Source organism: Bactrocera oleae, chromosome 3 (genome assembly GCF_042242935.1).
Source record: "Bactrocera oleae isolate idBacOlea1 chromosome 3, idBacOlea1, whole genome shotgun sequence".
Taxonomy (NCBI): Eukaryota; Metazoa; Arthropoda; class Insecta; order Diptera; family Tephritidae; genus Bactrocera; species Bactrocera oleae.
Window position 1 is genome coordinate 48,787,970 of NC_091537.1, and position 16,612 is coordinate 48,804,581.

Here is a 16,612-nt window from a genome sequence, read left to right on the forward strand (position 1 = left end):
AGCAAGCGTTGGCAAAAGGTTTCATATCTAAAGACGACCACTATTTTCAGCGAGATATTTTCCGAAAATCTCCGAATAGTCCTCCACGCGACTATAAATTAAAAACAGTTAACTTTGACATCAACTGTGCTCCTTATTTAACCATTCGAACACTTCACGAATTGGTAGAGAAAACCAAGTCAGAATTTCCTCTGGCAACCGAAGTGTTAAAAACTCAAACGTATGTAGACGGTATCCTGTCTGGAAGTCAAAGACTTCCGCAAGCATACGAATCCTTATCACAGGTTATTTCAACCATCAAAACCGCAGGGTATCCTTTAAATAAAATTACCGCAAATCACCCAAATGTAGCAAAAAATATACCAAACGAAAATTTGTTTGAAACTAATTTCCTTCATTCCAAAAAGGAAAGCACAGCAGAAACTCTGGGGATCCGATGGAATGCGATACCTAACTAGTTTTCATACAAGACAGTGTCAATATCAACAATATCAGCCATAACAAAGCGCCAAATTTTATCCTCTATGGCAAAACTTTTCGAACCCGCAGGTTGGTTTTCGCCAATTATGATACAAGCGCAAGTCTGGACACAATAATTATTGCTAGATGGAACCGACTGTTAGAAACAAGTGAAATCTCTTCGCTTAGAAAAATGGTCTCAGTTCGCAAGTAAATCTGGAAGAAATTTCCCAGATACAAATCCCACAATGGGTAAACTATTTCCCCGAACACAAAGTCGAATTACACGGCTTCTGTGATGCCTCTGGAATACTGTGCCACTATGTGCCCTACTCGCAAAATTAGCTTCCATGGTGCAGACCCACTCAAACATAGAAATATGGATTGCATCTCTGGTCCAATTCTGAGTTGTTCTAGCCTGGTTGGAAAAATCACCACATGCATGAAAGACGTACTTTCTTATCGAACGTCTCAAATACTTGACCTAGTGCGATCAGCCAATTCGCGACACGCAGCCAGTGCTGACAATCCTGCCGATCTAGGTACAAGAAGGTGCAAGCCGCTACATCTTACCACCACCACTCTCTGGTGGAATGGCCCCGATGGTAAACAGAATCTCCCGAATTTTGACCACAATCGCCCACACGCATCTAGAATTACAAAAGGCGAAGGTCGCTCTCATCGCATTAACTCAAATGCGATTCAGCTGCGCTATAACACTATTAAGAAAATCAAAACCCTTAAAAAAAGAAGTTTACTCATTAGTTCTTAACCGGTTCCTAGAGGCGAAAGGCCTCACGTAAAACGAATGCCACCCTTTAAGTATACCAGAGAAGTCTTAACTTGCCACATTACTCCTCAGTTATATCTACTTACTTATACTTCACGTCGAACATCGCCTAATGTAACATATAGTCCGCCAAGGGTTCTATGTGCCCCGAAATAAAAAAATGCATTTTCATGTGCAAGTACTGCAAATGCCTAAGCAGAAGTGACGAATGCCGATTATGGCAGCACTTCCACCGGAACGCTGAAACTTCGCTCTGCTATTTACAATTACAGGTGTTGATTTTACTGGACCTTTTCAGATAAAGGCATCAATGCTAATGTCGCCAACCATAATGAAAGGCTATGTGGCTGCCTTTGTATTTTTTTGCGATAAAAGCAGTGCACCTTGAGCTATGTACGAATCTGACTAAGGAGGCTTTTCTCGCAGCATTTGCTCGCTTCGTCGAACGACGCGGCTTCACCTAAAAGCTAATGAGCGGTATCGGCAAAACTTTCAATGAATCCCAAAGAACCACTGAAAACAGTTTGTGGACTTTATTGAACATGTATCACCTGAAATTGTTCAGAAGTACGCTCTCCAAGGCATTAATTCACAGTTTATCACCCCAAGCGCTCCTCATATGGGCAGTTTACGGGAACTAGCTGTAAAAAGCTTCGAATCGCACTTCAAAAAAGTAGCTGGAAACTACAAGTTCAACTATGAAGAATTCACAACATTATTAATACGAATTGAAGCCGTTCTGAATTCACGGCCACTTACAACACTCTGGCAAGATCCCTCTGACTTCACAGCCTTAACTCCAGGGCATTTTCTCAAAGCCGCATCCATTCTTGCCATGCCTGAGTCAGCCTTATTAAATCGATGGGAAAAGATCAAAATTCCCCATCATGTTTCCAGCCGCCGATGGAAGGAAGAGTATATAAAGGACTTTCAAAAAAGTTACCGATGGGAATCTCCAGAAAATGCGCCAAAGCTTGGGGACTGTGTCATCATACGCGAGGACTGTCTCCCTCCACAGAATGGCGCCTTGGCTGCATAGAAAACATACGTTCCGACGGTCATATACAAGTAGTTAATCTCCAAGACCGCTCGTGAAGTTATGTTATTGCTAACCGTATATATTAACCAAACCGTTAATAACGATCAATCTGCCGATACTACCGAAACGCAAATGAAGTAATCATATAACAAACCCGGAAATAATAAAAACTGATGCAAATACTAACAAACCTAACCGCAATGGTTGATACCCATGACGACGCATTTCTGCCACATAACGTGGCACAACCGCATATAGTCCTAATAACCTCTCTATTCCGATAAATATGGATGTGGACATGCAACTCCAGCACCGCGAACTACAGCGGCAACCGCTACCCGCAGTGGCATGTGACCACTACCATCTTCTTCTACACTCACAAGGGAAGGGTGCCCAAGCTCATGGGTACTGCCTTAATTGTTTAGCTAAGGTACGCGCCACTCAGGAGTGTACGTCAATTACCCTGTGCCAACTGTGCAAAAGGCCGCAGCACTCCATGCGACAACTTACCCCATCCAGACTGAGGCGAAATGAGGCCTCAACGCGGCGTTGGCAGATGAGGCCATCACACCGACGCTCCACTGGCCTCAGCAGCTTTTCGCCACGCTGCAGCAACTACAACGACTGTTAGGCTAGTATTCGCCTAGGGGGGGTGGGATGGCTAGATGAGTTACACCTTCCCCGTCAACGCACGCCACTGAGCGCCAACACACCACATCAACACAATCCATTAGAAGACACCACACACTAACAAATACACAAACATACACCACCCACCATCGTGGACGTCTGTCACTAGAATTCCTAGGTCAGACGTATCTTACGATAATGAATATGGGAACGCAAAATACCTTTCAAAAAGGAAGCAAAGGCTTCATTATCGATCTAATATTTGCAACCGACGCTCTAAGTAGGCACATAAAGTGGACTCTGTCGGATATATTATATTTACAAATAGTGACCACATGGCTATTATTGCTGATGTTTCGTTCGGAGAGACAGAAACCCGCAGCAAGAGCACTTGCCAAAAACGTAGCTGAAAACAAAAGAAGTTTGATGCCGACCTTTTTTAAAATAGTTTGGGGCTCAGCAAATGCACCAGACGAGGAGGCCACTCACTTGGTATCCGCAATGCGGAAAGAACGGGTCACAGCATGCGATGCAATTATGCGTAGAATAGTACACCACAATAAACGAAAGCCAGCCTTTTGGTGGAATGAAGAAATAGCTATGCTCAGAGAACTCTGTAATGCAGCTAGACATCGTCTACAGCGTAATCAATGTGGGGAAAATGCAAACAGCCTCAGAGAAATGTTAAAAACACAAAAGAAGCTTCTAAAGTCATCCATTGCCCTCAACAAAAGGAACTGTTTTGAAAAGCTCTGTGAAGAAGCAAACGTAGATCCTTGAGGTACTACGTACAAAATATGCATGTCAAAGTTCAAAAATAAGACACAACAATCCAAAACCGCATCTGTTATGAAGAACAGAAGTTGTAGAGCCACCGCTACTACATAGTGAAGAAGAAACATTGGCCATAGCGAAAAAATTAAAATCAACAAAGCGTCTGGTATAGATGGCATACCAAACAAGACCATAAAAGAAGCCATGTATTTAAAAAAAAATGTGTTCACAAAAATGTACAATGCGTGCTTAAAGGAAGATATTTTTCCCGACCCATGGAAAGTTCAGCGATTGATTTTACTTCCTAAACCAAATCAGCCTCCGGAGGAAGCCTCATTATATCGACCTCTGTGCATGCTTGACGCGATTGGCAAAGTGTACGAAAGCATAGTAAGAAACCGCTTGGAGATAGTAATTCAAAAAGACGGCGGATTATCAGAAAGACAATACGGTTTTAAGAAAAAGAGGTTATTGATGCACTAAACAATGCTGTTGTTAAAACAATGTCTTTAAAACCAAATGTGTTCACAAAAATGTACAATGCGTGCTTAAAGGAAGATATTTTTCCCGACCTATGGAAAGTTCAGCGATTGATTTTACTTCCTAAATCAAATTAGCCTCCGGAGGAAGCCTCATTATATCGACCTCTGTGCATGCTTGACGCGATTGGCAAAGTGTACGAAAGCATAGTAAAAAACCGCTTGGAGATAGTAATTCGAAAAGACGGCGGATTATCAGAAAGACAATACGGTTTTAAGAAAAAGAGGTTATTGATGCACTAAACAATGTTGTTGGGTCCCCGGTTGAGAATCAATGCATTATACCGTCATATGTTCTAATACACTTTTTGTTTTTCTTGTTCTCTATTTATTTGCTTAAAATATTCAAAGGCAAGCATTAGAAGTCATTCACCTCAATGCAGTTAATAATTGTATTTGGATTGTGTACATACTTACATATTTATTTGCTTGCTTGCTCTTGCTTTATACATTTATGCTACCGCTATGTTTTCGTCCACGCAATTACATGAATATTTGTTTGTGCACATTAGCTAGTCCCATTAAACATGTACTAAGCTTAATATGCAGCCTCTTGCAATGCTGCGTTCCCATTTGTTATATTTCTCTTTTTCTTAATAACAATAATATATTATATACGAAGGAACAATAGCGTAAAATATGTACTTGGGTTATTCTTCTTTTATGAACTGTTAAAGGTATATAACTTACATACTTATGTATATATGCAAATTAACTTCCTCGTATGTGGAAGTATTAAAAAAATATATTTTCCGCGCAACGCACGGAAGAAATCAAACGATTGGCTTGAGTGCTCCTGATGGAAGACTGAATCTCTTTATTTCAATTTACTCTTACATATACATTTTTCTTATATGCTTAAGTCTTATAATAAGTGTCAATTTACAATATTCGCTTATTCAGCAATTAGTTTTGTTGTTTACATTATATGGGTGGTCTTAGCTTAATAAAAAGAGTATTTGTTGCTTAAACAAGCAAAGATGCTTATTTAAGAAGCTGTGGTCTTAGCTTTATTGAAAAGAGTATTGATTACTTAAATAAGCAAAGATGCTTATTTAAGAAGCTGTATTTTTGCTGAGTGCAAAGAAATAGTTTTGTTTATAATGATCGTAAAGTTACTTTGTGGATCCTGCCGTTAACTCCCCCCTCTCTAAGATGAATCGTCCCGGATTCAATATCATTTTTTGATCAGTTATTTATTATATCCAAAATAGCGTTATATGATATTTTTTGATATTCTAAATTTCTATTTATTTCAGAACTTTTATGAGATTTTTTAAATTTTACAATTCTACAAATTATGTACATTATTAACAAAATTACAAGTATGTACCATAAAAATGAATGATGTTTAAAAACTTTCATTCGTTCAGCTAAAATATTTATGTTTTCAAAGTTCATTTCTTTATTTTTTGTTTCAATATATTCTATAATTTCAAAATTATTTATGTGATTGTTTTTTAAATATTTCCAAATTTTACAATCGATATTTTCGTATATAACATTATTAATATTTGTATAATTCTCAAAAGTAACAAGGTAAATTCCATTTATAGCATAGCCATCAACTGTGTTGTTTCCGGAGACTAATATTGCTCTTCTTTAATTACATCTATTTCTTTATTTTTTTCTTTTATTTTTTTACATTTACCTTTTTTTCTGGACAAAATATCTGATAGGCAAGTATTTGTATTATTAATTTTACAATACGTGTTTATCATTTCTTTTTTACAATTTTTTATATTAATATATTCTTTTTTGCATTTTGCAATTTCTTTGTCAATTACTAATTTACCGTCTTCTTGTGTGATTGCTCTTACTTCATAATATTTGCAATCATTTATAATTTTAGGATACTTAATATATATAACAATTACATCTTTATTTTGTAATATCTTAAAGTTAGAAATGTCCATTAAGTCAGTTATAGTCAATCGTCCGTGTTCATTTTGTATTATATTTTTTATCTTATTTAAATGTAAAATTGCAGGGTTTAAAATTCCTATTTTTGCCATAGCTATCGTATGAACCATTTTGTAGTTCAGTTATTAAAAATTGATATTTCCTTTTCGTTAAAATTTTAACATGTGAATTTTCGTTTACATTTTTAATTGTTTCTGTTAATCGACTGATTATTTTAAAAATTTCAGAGTTTGTTGTGTATTGTTTATTGTTATTTTCAATTAGTTCGTTTAACTTATTGTTTATTAACACTAAATCGTCATGATCTGGTGTTCCTGCTATCCACTTCCATAGTGTTCCTAATTCATTTATCCCTCTCTTATATTATATCTTGTATCTTTATTTTGTATTTGCTCTAATAAAGTTTCGATAATTTCAATTTCTGGTTCTGTATCTAAATCATTAATATATGCTACCTCATTTTCATTATTCCCATGTAAATTATTATATCTGTATTTTTTATTACTATAACTTTTGTCTGAACTTATAAGTTCTCTAAAATAAGTTAAATTAGTAATATGAAAAATGTCGCCATAGTCATTGTATAAAGCTACGTCTCCGTCCTCTAATAAGACATAATCTTCTCTTGTATAGTCCACAATGTCCGTCATTGTTTGAACAATTAATATTAGAAATATTAAGGGTATCATTTTCTGAAAATATATATTCAAGATTTAATATTATCTTTATGTACTATTCTATTGCTGTAGTTAATTTTGACCTTATTCCCTAAATCTTCTTTCATTACTTGTTTCTTGTATCTAGGATTTAGCTTATTTCTTTCCCCTATTATTTTTTCATAGATAACATCTCCACATAAATATGTTTTGTTAAATCTATTTTTATTTTGTCTTTCTAGCATCCTAGTTTGTGCTAATAAAAGTTTATTTGGTAAATTATCATGAGAGACCTTGTTATAAAGGACTTCGATTGGTTTCTTATCAGTAACCGAATGTATAGTTTTATTGTATTGGTGAGCGGCTCTATATATTGATTCTGAAAAGCTGATTAAATTATATTCTTGTTTTATACATCGCGATATTTCAATTATTGTTGAATGGACCCTCTCTATCTGACCATTTGTGGTGCTATGATTTGGGTTGCAGAAATAAATTTCAATCTGAAGTCTCTGTATCAGGGACTTAAATTGTACCGTAGTAAATCCTGGTTCATTATTAATTGTTATTCTCTTTACATTAGGGAAACTTTGTAATATATCTAACACTTTATCTTCTAAATTAATCTTATCTTCAATTTGTTTAATAACCAAAAACTTTGAATAACTATCGATACATGTATTGAATTTTAATGATTGTGCATAAAATATATCTATGTGTATTTGAATTCCCTCCTCTTTAGGTATAGGGACCTCTCCAATAGGTATTTTTATGGGATGTCTATTATATTTATTTTTATTACAAATTTCACAATTTCTAATGTATACTTTAAATTGTTTATGCATTTCTGGCCAATAGTAAAAAGTTGAGATTTGTTAAATATTTTCGTCAAAGCTCCTGTGCGCTCTGTTATAAGTTTGCTCTATTATTGTTCCCTGGTCTTCTTTGTTTGGTATATCCATGGGAAAATTTTGTGTAAATAAAAACTTGTAAGTAAATGTTTCTTTTAATTTAACCTTTTTTTCATATAAGTCTTCAGGTGTACAATATATTGCAGTTACAAGATTTGGTTGTAAAAATTCTTTTAGAATAGTCATTAAATTTTCGAGTGTATCATATTCAATAATATGTCTAGTTTTATTAAAATTATTAATAGATTCGTGAATGGCTTTTACTAAGAAGTATTTGTTGCTTGAATTGATTCAATGGTTTTTTAGTTTCTTGAATTTGTGTGTTATCAGAACTCTCTGCTGAATGTTGTGTGTCCATTGATGAATCATCAGTTATATTATTTAAGTTTTGTCGGGATAAGGCATCCGCGACTATATTAATTTTTCCCGGTTTATAAATCATTTTTGGAGCATATTCCTCAATAATGGTATGCCATCTTTTCATTTTTACATTAGGATTTCTTGAAGAGACTGCAAAAGGCAAAGGTTGGTCTGTATGTATTTCTAAATCTGATACTCCATAAAGTTTTTAATGCCCAAACTATGACATAAAGTTCTTTCTCATTCGTTGCATAATACTTTTCTGTGGAATTCAAGGTTTTAGAAATAAATGTAATAGGTTTTCCATCTTGGCTTAATACTCTACCTAATGCATCATTTGAGGCATCGGTTGCTAATATAAATTTTTTATTAAAGTCTGGTTGCGTTAATTCTACTTGATTGGTTAGTAATTGTTTTAATTTTTCAAATGCTAAAATTGCATCCTGTTCTAATCGAACTTCAATTTTCTTTGACATATGCTGAGATACATGTCCATTTTCTCCAGATAAATGTTTGTTTAGTGGTTTAGCTATTGCTGCGAAATCTTTGATAAATTTCCTATAATATCCAATCATTCCCATGAAACTTCGAAGTTGTCGTACTGTTTTTGGTAATGGAAAATTAAAAATCGCTTCGACTTTATGCGGATCCGTTTTGATTACATCTTTTGCAACTATATATCCCAAAAATTCAACTTCATTTTAAAAAAATTTTGACTTTTCTAATGATATTTTCATATTCTTGATTCAAATGTTTTATATGATCGACTAGATTGCGTGAAAAAACAATTATATCATCAATATATACGGGGCAGAAATTTCCAATAAATTCTCTTATTACATTATCCATAGCTCGTTGGAAAATACTTGGTGCATTCTTTAAACCAAATGGCATTCTTAAAAATTCGTATTTTCCATTATTTACTGAAAATGCAGTTTTCTCGATGTCCTCAGGCTTCATTAAAATTTGGTGAAATCCTGATGCTAAATCGATTGTGGAGAAATACTGTGATCCTCCTAGATTTGAAAGTATAACGTTAGTATTTGGTATCGGATATGTATCCGAAATAGTAATTTCATTGAGTGTTTTGAAATCCACTACCATTCTTAATTTTGCTGTGCCATCATCATTGATACCCTTTTTTGGTACCACCCAGATTGGAGAATTATAAGGACTTTTACTTGGTCGTAGAACTTCGTTTTTTAAAAGATTATCGATCTCTTTATTCACAAAAGCATTTGATGCTAAAGGATACTGATACTGTTTACTCCAAATTGAAGTATTTACCAAGGTTCTTATTTCCGCACGAATATCCGTTCGAAACGGTAAATTCATGTTTATTGAAGAATGTATTTCATTTATTTCATTTCTTATTTTTTTTTCTCAAATATTTAATTCTTTCTTCATCTATGCCGGTATTTCCTTCGGCTGGTGCTTCAGAGAATTCTTCCTCTAAATTTATTTTGTTTATATAATCTTCTTTATTGTCGGTAAGTACGTCGACTGGCGTTGTAGAACTTTTTTGTTCCACAATAAATTTTTTATTTTTATTGCCGGTATTATCTTCGGCTGGCGTTGTAGAACTTTTTTGTTCCACATTATATTTTTTATAATTGAATTTTTTACTTTTGTTGCCGGTATTACCATCGGCTGGCGTTGTAGAACTTTTTTGTTCCACAATAAATTTTTTATTTTTATTATATTCATTGTGCTGGTATAAATCTTCAGCTGGCGCTTTAGGAGTCACTGCTCCCAAAGTAATTATATTTCCTTTAGTGTTTTCATTTTTATACTCTCGCAACCTGTTGCTACAGAGTATAATAGTTTTGTTCACCTAACGGTTGTTTGTATCACCTAAAACTAATCGAGTTAGATATAGGGTTATATATATATAAATGATCAGGATGAAGAGACGAGTTGAAATCCGGGTGACTGTCTGTCCGTCCGTGCAAGCTCTAACTTGAGTAAAAATTGAGATATCTTTATGAAACTTGGTAGACATGTTTATTGATACCGTGAGACGGTTGGTATTGCAGATGGGCGTAATCGGACCACTGCCACGCCCACAAAACGCCATTAATCAAAAACAAATAACTTGCCATAACTAAGCTCCGCAATAAGATACAAGACTGTTATTTGGTAAACAGGATCACATTAGAGAGGGGCATCTGCAGTTAAAACTTTTTTTTTAAAAGTGGGCGTGGTCCCGCCTCTAATAGGTTTAATGTCCATATCTCTTATACAACTGAAGCCATAATAAAAAATTCACTGGGAACAAATGTTTTTAGCATCTCTATCGACGGTGTGAAAATGGGTGAAATCGGGTGGCAACTCCGCCCACTCCCCATATAACGGTACTGTTAAAAACTACTAAAAGCGCGATAAATCAAGCACTAAACACGCCAGAGACATTAAATTTTATCTCTGAGGTGGTATAAGATGACTTTATAGGAACCGCGTTCAAAATTAGACAGTGGACGTGACACCCCCCACTTTTAGGGGAAAACCCATATCTTGAGATCTGCTCAACCGATTTCAACCAAATTCGGTGCATAACGTTCTTTTTATGTCTATGTTCTATGTTCTATGTCATAGTGCGAAAATGGGCGAAATCGGACTACAACCACGCTTACTTCCCATGTAACACCATTTTAAATTCCATCTGATTCTTTCACTTTTCACTATGCAAATCAGGTAACAATGATTATATCGGGGTAAAACTTTGCGTGAATAATGCAATTAAAGTATGCCACCTTGCGGCCAAAAATTCTCTAAATCGAACTAAAACTGTTCAAACCCCTAAGTACTAAATATGTGGACCCCAGTGCCTATAGTTGACCTTCTACCGAAAATATCAGTCAATCCACAAAGAAATCTCAAACGAGTATACCATTTGACTTTGCGAGAGTATAAAATGTTCGGTTACATCCGAACTTAGCCCTTCCTTACTTGTTTAAATTGTCTTTTATCTCATGTTGCTCAGATTCATTTCCTAAGCTAAATATGTCTTCTTCCTTTTCATTATTTATTATCAACTTTTTTTCTTTCAAGTTGATCACTGTATTAATTTCTTTCAGGAATTTGTATCCAATTAAAAAGTCTGCTTCTAAATTCTCGATTTCGTAAAAAATTTGTCTTTTACCAAATAGAGTAATAAAATGATAATATCGTATTATCGAAAATCCATTAATTATTTTTACTCTTTTATATATATTTAATTCGTTTTTATTCTTATAAATTCCTGATTTTATATAGCAACTTGTTGCTCCCGTATCTACTAAAATTTTAAAGTTTTGGCCATTAACCCTGTCATGTAAAAAAATATATGGCAGAGTTAGTTTTGATCTAAAATATTATCCTCATTAATATTATTTATCCTTTGTGTTTTATTTGGTGGTTGATTACTTATTTGTGCGCTGGCATATGTTCGTTTATCTGTAGTATGTATTCTTGTATTCTGTACATTACTTGTATTGTTTACATTATAATGTGGTTGGTTTTGGATTCGAGTACTTGGATCAACATCCATTGGGATAGGTCTTGCCTGAATGTTTTGTTGTAAGGGCCTTTGGTTGTAGCCTCTTTGAAGTTGGGTTTGTGGAAACCGTAAATTATTATTGAAATTTCCGTTATTGATGTTAATACGTTGTCTGTAATAATTCAGATTTTTCCCGGATTGTGATGCGAAAATTGCTCGCATATTATTCGATTCTAATTCTTGTGCTTTTGCCAACGCATTTGGCAAATCACTTGGTGATAATGAAAATGTTATATTGGCTAAATTTCCATTTAAACCTGTTATAAATATACGCAACGCATCCCGCTTATTTTTTGCGTTTAATTCTTTAGTTACGGCATTATCCGATCCGTAAGTCATTATCGTTTTATTAATAAGTAAAGTTCATTTTTCATTAACTTTATTATAGTATTCTACAATTGAAGAAGTGCCCTGTCGCAAAATACTCATCTCCTGTTCGATAATATGAGCTGGTCGCTTATCCGCGTAAGCAAAATCGAGTCGTGCCAAAATAGCATCGAAATTAAGAACCGTCCCGTGATTGGATAAAATGTCGTTAGCGTCGTTTGTAATTTTATTTCTTAGTATAGTTAATGCAGCAAAATATCTACGGCTGCCCCTTACATATAGGCTCATTGCGTTATTGGCTGATTCCTTCCAGCTAACGTATTTAGTTTGTTTTCCATTAAATTCTGGTAGTGACTTGACCACCTCAAGTGACTCATTACAATTGATATGTGGATCAATCACTTCTATTTTATAATCAACTACTGTAGTTGACTGTGTTAAGTCCTGCAGTTGCCTTCGCAACTCCTCTACCTCTAATCTAAGAGAAGCATTTGTTGCAGTTATTAGTCTAGCAACAAGATTCTCGTTCTCACTATTTAGTGCCATTTTTTATTATTTTAGTTTTTGTATGTTTTAAATATAGGCAAGTTTCAGTTCTATGGTTGCCCTTGCAATGATTAAAATAGTACAGTCTTTCGTATCTTAGTGTACTTGGATTATTTCCCATTAAAAAATATGCTTTCTTCTAGGACAGGATGCCCTTTTTTTATATTGTTTTAACGTCTTTCCTTTTCACATACCCTAATCATAGCTATTGTTTCAGATACTATTGTATCCTTATTGTAGTAGTCCTCAATTGTTGCTACTTTGTTTTTTCCTATGTATTTAAAAATTACCCTCACACAATTTATTTTATGTTTTTTAGATGCGTCATCCTTTCAGTTTTCCCTAAGTTTCGAATTATTTTCTCTAGTTTATCAACATCCAAATCTATTGGTAATGCCCCTGACATATTTCTAGTATATGTATATAATAAATAATGTGCTTTTACTTTTTATCTTGTTTGTTTCTACCTTATCCCTTTTTTTTTGAACTTTTATATGATTTATTTGACCTACATTTGTCTGAGTCAGTTGGTAAAGCGTCTGTCATTTTTGTCAAAATTTTGGAAATACATTTTTTGTTTAATTTTTTTATATAGATATTTTTATTAGTTTTGCCGTTATTACTTTCGGCTAGATTTGTGGAATCTCTTTTCCTTTTTTTGTTTTGTTAAATAAATTTTGTGATCCTTTCTAGGAAAGGAGACTCTTTTATTCTGTAGGGTCTGGAGTTCAGAATCGCAGAAATGAGTTTATGTTATAAACCGGAGGGTCCCCCTTGCGGTGGTGAATCGCGGTTTTTAAATATTTTGTTATATGGCTGATCGAGCCTTAGTTTACAAGATGCTTCTTTTATAATTTTTGATCCTTTCTAGGAAAGGAAACTCTTTTATCCTGGAGGGTCTGAAGTACAGAATCGCAGAATGATTTATGTTATAAACCGGAGGGTCCCCCTTGCGGTGGTGAATCGCGGTTTTTAAATATTTTTTATATGGCTGGTCGAGCCTTGATTTATAGCATGTTTTTTTTATAAATTTGAGTACTTATACTTAAAATATTTTATGTTACTAGTATTATTACAATAATATTATTACAATAATACAATTTTACTGTTATACATTTAATATATATTTAAAATTTGAGTACTTATACTTAAAATATTTTATGTTACTAGTATTATTACAATAATATTATTACAATAATACAATTTTATTGTTATACATTTAATATATATTAAAATATCAGCTTACTCGTTTTTCGTCCTTCTCTAAAGGGGTTTGTGGATTGGTATTTAGCTTCCCTTGCCAGTGTTGATTGCTGTTTAATTGTGTTTTGTTTTTAATTAATTGTGTCCCTCGTTGGCAACGCTTCGGCTTAGCGTGCAATGCCTTCGTTTCTTCTTTTTTTGTGTTTTTCTGTTTGTTCTAGTTTTTTATTTATTTATTCCCTTATTTTAATTCTTCGATTGTTAGTTTTTGGTGTTAGGTTTTATATTTTTTACACACTTTATTCTATTTGAATTGCTTCGAAATTGGCGTAGTTATAGAGTAACACTTTTGTTATAGTTCACTTGCTGTTATTGTTATTTCACTACATAGCGTTGCATTTTTTTGAAGATTCGTTTGTTCACAGCGTTTACGCTTGTTTGCTTGCAATTGCTTTTTCAAACTTTAAAAAATCTTTAGTATTAGAACTTATTGTTTTTTGGTATTTAAATTAGTTTTTGAGGGTTTTTTTTTTATTTGTGCACTCGCGTAGCCGTACTTTCTCGTGTTGTATTGTTGCTTAAATAAGCAAAGATGCTTATTTAAGAAGCTGTGGTCTTAGCTTTATTGAAAAGAGTATTGATTACTTAAATAAGCAAAGATGCTTATTTAAGAAGCTGTAGTTTTGCTGAGTGCAAAGAAATAGTTTTGTATATAATGATCGTAAAGTTACTTTGTGGAGGCTGCCGTTAACTTGCATATATGAGCGTCCTGTAGTCCTATATTAAACAGATCCTCTCAATTCAAACTGACATCGAGAGATTGGATGCTGATGATGGAGAACGTGTTGACCTGGAAGAACTTTACATCACAACTAAATTGATTGTGCAATCGTAACTGGCAGAAGATAACAATGTTTCACTTTCGGACACAACTTGCGTGGTACAATCAAGTGTAAAACTTCCACCACTTAAGCTTCCTACGTTTGATGGCAAGTATTCGAATTATCAAAATTTTATCACCTCGTTCAAGCAAATAATTGATCGTGAGTTCAATTTAACTAATATTGAAAAATTCAACCATTTGCGAAATTGTCTCCAAGGTCAAGCCTTAGAAACTGTAAATGCGTTTCAAGTGACAAATGAAAACTATCCGAAGGCGTTAGAACGGTTGAATGTACGGTATGACAACAAAACACAAATTTTTTGGAAAGAATAAATTCGTTATTTGATTTGCCAACAGTTGTGAAACAAAATGGCATTCGGCTAAGAAGTTTAAAAAAACAAAAAGTGGAAGGAGTCGCTAGATTTCAGAACGCTGCCTTCATGGGAGGATTGCACCACTGTTTTGGAAAGCACTGCCAATACCTGGTATCAGTGGACAACATGCATGTTTGTACTTCGTCAACTCAAGGTGCTCACAAATACTCCACTTCGAAACCAAGGTATCAATCACGAGGCTATACATTTTCCTGCTCCAACATAACTTGTACTTTCTGTTCCAGTAACAACCATCAGGTTTTTAATTGCGATCGGTTTAAGTCACTAAACATTACTCAACGTTACGATCATGCAAAAAAAATTGGACTTTGCATCAATTGCCTATCAAAGGGTCATCGTGTAGCCAATTGTCCATCGTCATATAGGTGCAAGGTTTGTGCACGGCAACACCACAGTTTACTTCACCGCGGTTCTACTTCAGGCCAACAAACACCTACTCAGGTATTAACAAAACAAGAGGCAGTCACGCATACACACAGGAATAATTCATCGTTGGATAACGTCATCCTCGCAACAGCAAAAATTTTCGTTCGTGATGCATCGGGGAGCTACAGATTGGGTACAGCACTGCTAAATTCCTAAATTTTATCACAGATGATTTTTCACAAAAGTTGCTTCTGCGAAGAAATAAGCAAAACATACAGATTCAAAGCATCGGTTCATCGTCAACAAATATTAAATTCAAAACCTCAACTAACATCAAGTCGCAAGTCACTGGCTTCGAACTTCCATTGACTTCTTGTATTACATCGCACATTGCTTATCAACCAGATCCTGAAATCAATATTTCAACATGGACTATTCCACACAATATAGCGATCGATGATGATGTTTATATACCAAAGAAAATCGGCATGCTGGGTACAGAAACGTTCTTCAGTCTTCTATCTGTAGGTCAAATCAATCTTGGACCCATCTTGCAAAAAACACTCTTAGGCTGGATTGTTTCGGGACGCTACAAGATGGGCAGTAACAACATATCTAAACCATCTTGTTTATTTTGAGCCAATGAATCTTTAGATGCCAAATTCGAAAAGTTGTGCAAATTGGAAGAAATCACTACCATTCCAGAGGCATGGACTCGTGAACAACAGAGTTGCGATCACATATTCACATATACAATTCAACTGTGTCAAGAAGATCCTGCGGCAGAATAGTTTTCAAATTACCGTTCAAGGCTGATCCGACGTGTTTGGGCGAGTCATATACTACGGCATTGAGACGATTCAATGCACAAGAACGTCGATTAACCAAATCACACCATTTGAAAGCACAATACGTTGAAATTATGAGCGACTACGAGAGTTTGGGTCATATGAGCGTTGTAAAAAATCCACATCTAAGCCAACCGCATTATTATATACCACATCATTGTGTGCTAAAACCAACAAGTACAACAACAATGCTTCGAGTTTTATTTGACACTTCCTGTCGAACCACAAATCCAAAAATCATTAAACGATATTCAGATGGTTGGCCCTACAATTTAATGCGAACTTTTTCTTCTTCTTCTTCGTTTTTGATTTCACAGGTTTGCACTCACTGCCGACATAGTCAAGATGTATCGCCAAGTATTAATGCACGAAGATGATCGAAAGTTCCAGTATATTCTGTGGAGGAGTTCACCAACTGAAGATAT